Source organism: Siphateles boraxobius, unplaced genomic scaffold (assembly GCF_051911475.1).
Source record: "Siphateles boraxobius isolate OS27281-9 unplaced genomic scaffold, OSU_SipBor_1 30, whole genome shotgun sequence".
In the NCBI taxonomy this organism is placed as follows: domain Eukaryota; kingdom Metazoa; phylum Chordata; class Actinopteri; order Cypriniformes; family Leuciscidae; genus Siphateles; species Siphateles boraxobius.
The window spans coordinates 16,811,517-16,821,285 of record NW_027508920.1 but is presented as its reverse complement, the minus strand read 5'-3'; the positions used below and the strand labels follow the sequence as shown (position 1 = coordinate 16,821,285).

Genomic DNA, 9,769 nt, shown 5'->3' with positions numbered 1-9,769 from the left:
TGCTCTATTGCAACAACAGATTCCTGAGACACTCCATTCATCCTCCATCCATCAGACAAACAGGTAGTCCCATCCAAAACTCACCCTATTGGTTGAGCCAGAACTTCACATGCTCCAACAAACAGAGCAATGTTTTGACAGCACAAGGTTCACACTCTTTGAGATGTCAACCTGCAGGCTTACTCATAATTTTCTCTTTATATTAAATCTGGATAGAAAGGAAAATTTGACATCCCAAAACGTACACACTGCCGAAGAGTATCATTCATTAAAACTCAAGCCAAGATCTCTGCCCATTAATGCAGGCAAGGACAGGTGGGAAGAAAAGTAGTAGGCTAATACAAATATGACAGAGTTAAAGCAGATCCGGTTCAGAATAATTCAAAGTAATAAATGGAACTAAGAATAGACTAAAAGGTTGATCTAGATCAGCAAGGGCTCTCTTGTATAAGAAACAGTATAAACAATCCTTTCTCAGCAACTGTCTGTTTGAACGGAGCTGAGACTCTTGTGCTCGGCTTTTGCACTGGATGAGTGGTGCTCAGCCTCATAGTCTCCTCTAGATGTCCACCAGATGCTTTCAGTGCTGTAGGCTTATGTCTAGCTGAGATCTGTCTGGGTGTATGCTGACTCAAACATAGACCACATTGAGCAAGATGGAGCAAGAAGTGAAGCTGAGCGCAGTGGTTTGCTTATGGTGACTAGATGTGTTCACATTCTTAAGAAAAGTGTTTTTTTGTCAGTTCCAAATCCACTACCGTGATGTTTAGGTGATTGCTAAGCCGTTTTAAATGGTTATTACTACTAGTGCATTGTATGTGGTTGCTTATTAGCCGTCAAAACTTGATCCTCTAATATATTTTTTGGTGTCTAAATATGGGTCGGATAGTCAGATTTCCGTGTAAGTCTGTGGGAAAATTTCGCCCCTTTCATTGCATATTAGGCTGATAACATAGAAAAGTATTTGCACACCTCTCCTTTAAAATACAGATGATCGATCATTCATGCATATACAGTAGCAAGTTTAATCAAAAATCTTTAACCTTAAACATTTTATTAATTTATGGCTTGTTTTCAATAAAAAAGATGTTCCATAAATATATCGCCCAGATTTTAGTGTCACATGACAAATCATGACACATTTGGACCTCCTGAGAACATCTTTTGTGTTTCATGGAAGAAAGTAGTGCAGGTTTAGAACAACTTGAGGGTGAGAAAATTACGATACAATTTTCATTTTTAGGTGAACTATTCCTTTAAGTATGGACAAGTGATGCTTGTCTTAGCAAGTGCTGCTAATTAAGCCCTAAATGATTACTGTAAGATTACGTGAGAAATGTAATTTTTAAGTGACAGAAAACATTCCTAGCCCTCTCTCCCCCAGTCTCCCTTTCACTTCATCGGTCTCATTTCAAATGCAGAGTACCTTAGCAGTGAGCTAAAAGTGGTGAGTCAAGCGGCTCCAACTGTCAGAGACCTGCTGCATCCACATGGGTTTGATTAACATCATGGTGAAGTTGTTTCGTTTCATCAACACTACACAGCATATGAATTCTCGAGAGTCTTCTCAGCATCATCCAAATGATGAGCACCAGAGAGGCAGAAAGCAACAGATAGACACGGAGCTCACCCACCTTGTTCTTTGATTATGTTTTAATCAGTACCGTCCAAGTGATAATCTCCTCGTCTTTCTACAAGTAGCCCTCCTCCTTTCTAAATCTCCTGAGCTTCATTAATTGAATAAACCTTGATGAATAAACGGCAAAAACGAAACTGCATGTATTTGTCCCTCTGATTGAAATCATTCTTTTGGCCGAAATACTCCAAGGCCTAGTTTCCTAAAAATTCTTGTCTCCAGCTTACATCTCTGAGTAACTGAATTTAATATAGATTCAGAGAGTTTGAGTTCGCTATGTTCAGAATGTTTACACTCAGTCTGTCTTGCTTTAATTGGCTGCATCTGATGTAACTTTCTGTTTCCTGGAGTGATTCGGGAGTTAACCAAGACTTTACTAATGAAATTGTGTTCTTGCCATTAAAAGCGATATTGATTCAGGAGATATCGCTGAAATCCAACTTGTCTCAACGCCAACGGATAAGAATGCAGTTCACCAGCATAAGGAGCTGCTTGATTCTGCCTTGTCATAGCTGAAGCTGGTGGATTTCTGATTTAATGGTGTAGACAGAATCTGCCTGAGGACTATTGCAATTGCTTTTTCCTTTGCAACTTATGAGTTATTTTCTTAGGGTGTCTCTTCGGATGGTGTTCCACCAGTGTAATGGATTGGGAAAGAAATGGTAATTTTGTCCCTGGCATCGACTTTGACTTTAAAGTGGGAGGAAATCCTTCCCTCAGCTAGGTTATAGAGTAAAAGCTTCTGGGCGGATTTTCTGGCATTCTGGCAGGGGTCCTTGCCTCAGGGTTTGATTGACTCGGAGACTGCTAATGTTTGGAACCACTGAATCATACTTCGCATGATCCATGGGAAACTCAAGACAACCATGGCTGGTATGAAGAGCTGATAGAAGTTCCCTCAGGGTACACAAAGGTTGACTAATTCCCGAATAGCGCAGTGTGAAGGTTGCTGGCAGTGCTACAGTGATGTTCCAGCAAGCACAAAATGTTTTACATTTCACAATATTGCATGTTGGTGGCAGTTAGATTACACCGTATTAGAGCGAAAAAGCAAATTGGAGTTATTTGGAGTTGGTGAATTCAAAATGAAAATGAAAAAAGTTAAACTGACTATAGCAGCATGAAGTCAGATAGGAGGACAGATTTTCAGTAACTTCAAAAAGGGTAAACATAACAAATGTGAGCAAAATAACACATGCAAGCAATGTAGCCAGTGAGATTTGAATTCAGAAAGGCAAATTATTGTTTCACGAGTTCACAGTTACAAATAATCAGAGAGAGTAAAGAGTATGCGTATTTGGCGTGCTGTCCGAGGGCAGGACTTCGAGTTCGGAATTTGGCACGAACCCAGAGTACTCACCCGCGTATCCCTGGCTAGGAAAGTAACCAGGCGAGAGTGAGGAGACGGGGTGGAGGAGGGATGCAGAAAACTATCGAGGAACATAGGTAAGTTGGCTATGCACATTTTATATATATATATATATATATATATATATATATATATGTGTAGGCCTCCTCTCGTGCAGATTAGATAGTCAATTTGACCATGTTCCTCCCAAACTTTGTTAATAAAACATCATTAAGTGTAAAAAGACTGTAAAAATCACTGGGGTAACACTTATTTTCTTGCAAAAGTTTCATAGTTTTTCTCACAAATGCTACAATAAAAAAATATTTAATATGAAACATGGCATTCATTCGTCAGTGGAAAACATGTCGTTGGAGGACGGTGAGAAGAGGACTGATGGGTACACTAGTAAAGCTCATACCTCACTTTAGCATGAATGCTAGAACATTAAGCTCCTGGAGAGCAGTGAGCTGGCGTGGGCTCACATTCACAAGAAGGTAAGAATGACAGGGTGGGAAAAAAATACAGCTTAAGTAGGTTATGAGTGGTTCTAAAAAAGGAGAGCGTGCGACTGAAGAAGTTGTGCAAAAACTTTTGAGTAGGCTGTCAAAAGTAAGTGAATATCCAACCGCAAGTGAAGCGCGTTTTGCTCGGAGCTCACCTCTCAGGGGAATCTGTGATGTGCTGTGCCAGGTGACAGCTCTACATTTATCGTCTGTCTTATTTCATTCAGGTAAATTAAGGTAAGCTTGAGGGCAAACATGTCTTTCTGTTTGGGTGATGTGGTTATTGCTTTGGTGTTGTGTAGTGCTCTGATAACAAGGATGGGCGTCTGTTGTCAAAGCCAAGGAGGTCTATATTACCCGGAGAAACCTGTGTAAATAATCTGTCAATGGTAAAACATCCACTCTAATATAAGCAAGTGTATGTATGTAACTGTATGTTTCCTCAGAATGCACAGTTGTTTATGAATGACTGTCAATGGAGAAGGAGGCTTTTGGCCTGCAAAATGGTGTAGATATGAGCAGCAGGGGTTGACTGGCCATGTAAACCAGAGAAACCTTGATCCCATGGTCAAGACTCCCATCTAGATTAACTATGTGAACCAGGATGAAGAGGTCTATGGGGAGCTGTGTGGAAGCTCAGGGTCACTCTGGACTATATTAGTCATGAGGCTGAATTAATCACTCTTAATGAGGTTACACTTCACAGAAAGATGAATCTCACGGTACTCCATGTCTTTCTGAAGCTGGAGTCTTTAAACAGATACAGATGATTCCACTTGGTGGTGGATTCCTATATAGACACCACAGTTAGACTTTATTTTAAGGTGTAATTGTTACAGTGTAATTATATATTTAAGTACTGAGTAATATTAAGCATCTACATGTACGTACTATAGGGTTAGGGTAGGATTAGGATTTGGTTGAGGGTTAGTTGCATGTAATTATGCATAATTTACAGTTTTTATGGTAAGTACATGTAACCATGTAACAAAGACACTGTAAATGAAATAGTTACTGACACTACGGGCCCTATTTTAATGATCTGAAACGCAAGTATCAAACGCGAAACGCAGGTAACTTTGTGGGCGGATCTCAGGCGCTGTTGCTATAATACTGGCGGGATAAATTTGCGCCCGACGCAAATCCAAAATGGGTTGTTGTGAAGTAGCTACATTACTCAGTGGCGGATCTAGAGATTTTTTCCTGGGGTGGCAAAGGGGTGGCCTGAGGTTTCAGGAGGGGGGCCATGGACATTATTCATAATTTAAAATGCTACGGTTTTCATTGAATGTGTTTTGTTCTCTACACTACATTACACGGAGTGGGAGTCAAATCAGAGAAGTAGCTGGGTTTTTGGATGGTGTGGGTCTTAATTTGTGAATTGTGGACCCTTTCTCTGTGCATCACTATCAACAGTCTGTGTAGTCTATACTTAAATTGTACTTTGTGAAAAAGCAATTCTTGGGGGGTTTGGGGTAGGGCTGGGTATTGTTAGGAATTTCACAATTCGATTTCGATTCTTGAGGCTTCGATTTGATTTCGATTCGATATTGATTTATTAGCTTCGATATCGATTCAATAATTTGTAAATACACAAGTAATTAAGGACCTGAGTATATTTTTAAATAATGTGTGCAGTATTACCAATGTTTAAGAACAAATTAACGCCAGAATGTTTCCTGTCATGGTTTATTTAGCAGAACAAACTGTACAATATTGTACATGTGTTGAATACAAACCACAACTGTAACAAACAGGTGCTTTATTAACACACCTCTAAAGTGCATGTAACTGTAATAGAAAGTATATTTCTTTCTTCCTATACATTCAAGTTATAAAAGAAATGTAAACAGAAACACAAAATGTGCATACTCATAAAAAAAAGCGCTTCGTGAGGCACACGCGCGCACATTTGCGCGCACACACGCAAGGACTCTCGCTCTCTTCCTCTCTGTCGTGCGCGTGCTACGCGGTTTGGAGCTCGCGAGCTCTAGATTTTGGGAGATTTGAACTAATTTGCGTACATCAGGGAGCCGCTATCAATATGCGGGAGACTCATGGTGCGTTCTATTATTTATCCGTGTCGGACTTCCGAGTAGGTAGACAGACGTTGCCTAGCAACACGCACCAACACGCCCCCTTTCCTCGGATTTCCCAGCTCGGATGTCGGACAACCGTGAGGACACACCCTGCATTCTATTATTGTCAACGAACCGGCTCGGCCCTCGGATATGACGCCACTTCAACACTTCAAGTTCTGGTATGTTTTGCGCGTCCGAGTCGGAGAAAAAACATGGACGCCACCCAGAAAGCTGTTGCTATGGTAGCACTGGCCGAGTACCAAAACACAGCCATTTGAACTTCTAAAATTTTCAATTTATTTAATGTTTTAGTTTATCTTCTGTTAGCAACGCTAGCCACATTAGTAACGTTAACACCCGTTTGAAACGAGGCTTCATTCAATATTGCTCTCACAACAAGACCGATTCCCATATCCACAGGCAGTGATACGGACGCAGTGAGGTATTGCAGTAATACGAGTGATTAAAATCGTCATTTAAACAACCAAAGCGGTCCAAAAACAATGAAAACAATTCATACAAGTCACACAGGGCACAGCCATCTTGGATTCCGTATCGGAATTCTTGCTCGGTGTCCTCACGGTTGTCCGACGTCCGAGCTGGGAAATCCGAGAAAAGGAGGCATGTTGGTACGTGTTGCTGGGCAACGTCTGTCTACCTAGTCGGAACTCCGACACGGATAAATAATAGAACGCATCATGTTAGAGCAAGAATTCCGATACGGAATCCAAGATGGCTGCGGTCTGTGTGACTTGTATGAATTGTTTTCATTGTTTTTGGACCGCTTTGGTTGTTTAAATAACAATTTTAATCACTCGTATTACTGCAATACCTCACTGCGTCCGTATCACTGCCTGTGGGTATGGGAATCGGTCTTGTTGTGAGAGCAACATTGAATGAAGCCTCGTTTCAAACGGGTGTTACAAACGTGGCTAGCGTTGCTAACAGAAGATAAACTAAAAGATGAAATAAAGTGAAAATTTTAGAAGTTCAAATGGCTGCGTTTTGATAAGCGAACAGCTTTCTGGGCGTGAAGTGTGGAAGTGGCGTCATATCCGAGGGCCGAGTCGGTTCGTTGACAATAATAGAACGCAGGGTCATTGTTGTTCTTATTATCATTTAGGGGGCCTTAGGAACATTTTGGGGTAGCTTCAGCCCCCCTAAAATAGGCCTAACAACGTCCCTGGTTGGTGGTGCAGGCTTGAACGGAGTGCAGCTACTGTCCGTCATCTTGTTGTTTTGGTAAAGCGCGTCTTGTACACTGCTTGTACAACGCTGAACGCTCTCACTAGAGTGTTGCCCACAGCGCCGCCACTGGCCGGTGGGCTGAATCGATTCATAGGATTTGATGAATCGATATTGAATTGAGAAACAAATAATTGCAATGCATTGATGAATCGATATTTTTACCCAGCCTTAGTTTGAGGGTATGCTCCCCAGGAGATTAAAAAAAGACCACTCAAATGATGTCTTCTAGTGAGTTTTGAGGAAATATGGACAGATTTAGTCAGACACACACACACAGTTCGATCGTGCCCGCGCCTCTCTCTCTCACACAGACACACACAGTTGATCGCGCCCGCGCCTCTCTCTCACACACACACACACACACACACAGTTTGATCGCGCCCACGCCCCTCTCTCTCTCCCCAGCAAACAAGGGACGTCCCCTGGACTTTTCAAACGTCCCTTTAGGTCCGCATTAGGTCCGCATTAGGTCCGCTTTGGAACGTTCCCGAGTAACGTTACACTTGGTCCCCTTTGTAACGTTCGCTGACGGACATTCCGATGACGTTCGCACTTGGTCCCCTTTGTAACGTTCGCTGACGGACATTCCGATGACGTTCGCATTTGGACCGCTTTGTAACGTTCGCTGACGGACATTCCGATGACGTTCGCATTTGGTCCGCTTTGTAACGTTCACTGACGGACATTCCGATGACGTTAGCATTTGGTCCGCTTTGTAACGTTCGCTGACGGACATTCCGATGACGTTCGCATTTGGACCGCTTTGTAACGTTCGCTGACGGACATTCCGATGACGTTCGCATTTGGTCCGCTTTGTAACGTTCACTGACGGACATTCCGATGACGTTAGCATTTGGTCCGCTTTGTAACGTTCGCTGACGGACATTCCGATGACGTTCGCATTTGGTTCGCTTTGTAACGTTCGCTGACGGGCATTCCGATGACGTTCGCATTTGGTCCGCTTTGTAACGTTCGCTGACGGACGTTCTGAGGACATTTGTTCGGACCAGTTTGCGAACGTCCCTATTTTGTCCCTCACCTGCCATTTCCATGACAACACTTGCAAAATCCAGTCGCCCATGCGTTTGCTATCATCAAACCTGACACTTTGCAACTCAGACAAACGAATAATTAAACTAAAATAAAAATGCAAATAGGCTATTTGCATTAATTGTAAAATTAAGTTAGTGCTAAAAATGTTAGTGTTTTAATGTTAAGATAATAACTTTCATGTTACTTCATGTAAATTCTATCACTAATTAAAGATGTAATTAAATCATGAGACTGTTTTCACCCGTTATAATTCAAATATCAAAAACATGATAATTGATTCAATTGAATATGAGCTACAATTTATAAAGGCTATTCCACATGCACGAAGAGGTTGAATCCCAGGAGCTCTAAAAGAATGCATCGACTTCAAATGATGAATGCAGCCAAGGAAAACATGAAGAATGGAAAAATTGCTGGAAAGAAAGTGGAAAATAACACAGGTAAGACAAATAAAAGTATCCTAAACATTTACCTGTCAAACTGTTGGTCAGACGAAGGTGACTGGTTTTATTAAAAATAATTTATTTTAGGAAAAATATTGTTCTAATTATCCCACTTAAGACTGATAGCACATGCAGATCAAATAACAAAAAAAATTGGAGAAACAAGCAAGTAACGATCAAATCATAGGATCAAATGCACCTAAGCGAGTGACGTCATTCCTTATGGTACGCGGTTTGTATCCATGGCAACGCTCGCTGCATAGTGACAGTTAACGTCCTCCTCAGACGCAGCCTTGTGTTTTCTCTTTCGTCTGTTTAAAAGGTATTTTTAATTTTTAGATTATTATACATTAGTTACCATAACCACTGTCCATCTTTAAATTATATGAAAATGTCACCTTTTAAAACGTGTCCTAAAGTTGTCCGCAATGTACCGCTGATAACAGTTATGCTAACACTACGAAGCTAACGTTATATGTTAAGCTGAAATGAGACAACGCTATATTTCACATATGGATATATAGACATATAAAATCATAACACTATGTTCATTTTGTTTTTTTAGGTAGATGCCAAAGGGGGAGAATTGCCATCGGATTACCCACAGCTGACCGACAAACACACACACACACACAGCTGCCAGCGCATTTGAAGACACACACACACGGAAATAGCACAACACCTTTACAATTGTTTAAATAAACAATTTACTTTGTTCCTTACACCGTGTCTGTTTTCTTTGGTTAGCCAGAAGTAAAATAAAATAAAATTCAGGGGACTAAACGCGAAAGTCCCATAAACGTCCCGAATGGCCGCTGGTGGTCCTGGGAACGTCCTCTTGAACGTCCGGAGGACGTCTTCGCGAAGGTCCGCGGGACATCAAGCGGACCCTACACGGGGACGTTCGGGGGGACGTTCTGGGAACCTTTTTTTGTTAGCTGGGTCTCTCTCTCTCTCTCTCTCTCTGCTGGGAGCGTTTGGGTGCGTGTGAGAGTGTTCACGAGTAGAGGGTGAATGAAAGCGGTTTTTCCTGCTACTTTTCTTTTTTCTTTCTTCTAACTTATGGGGATTATTTAAAAGTGAGAACCTAGAAGGTAAAGAGTTTTAATTATTTATTTGGCGTTCGTCGCCGGGAGGTTTGGTGACGGGGTTGAGATGGAATCTCGGCCTGAGGGCGGAGAAGCGCCACCATCACTCCGTCATCGCGTCAGGTGTGAGGTTGAATCGAGTGTGGCGGTAGAGGACGTTTTAGTATCAATTGGAGAACAAGTTGGATACGAGAACATTTCTTCGGCGTCAAGAATGAATAGAGCTGTGGTGGTTTTCTTGAAGGAGGAGAATTTGGTCAACCGTCTAGTAAGCAGTGGAATTTCGGTAAGTGAACTTTTTGTTTCTGTTTCTCCGCTAGTTAACCCAACTCGAAAGGTAATAATTTCCAACGTGCCTCCGTTCAT

At 41.7% G+C, this 9,769-nt stretch overlaps 1 long non-coding RNA gene across 1 annotated transcript; it reads left to right on the top strand.

The window, feature by feature from the left end:
- The first annotated feature begins 7,790 nt into the window (after window positions 1–7,790).
- On the top strand, window positions 7,791–9,037 carry LOC143757459 (uncharacterized). The gene is made up of 2 exons (XR_013210547.1): window positions 7,791–8,312; window positions 8,881–9,037. It is a non-coding gene; the product is annotated as an uncharacterized LOC143757459 (long non-coding RNA).
- The last annotated feature ends 732 nt before the right edge of the window (window positions 9,038–9,769 follow it).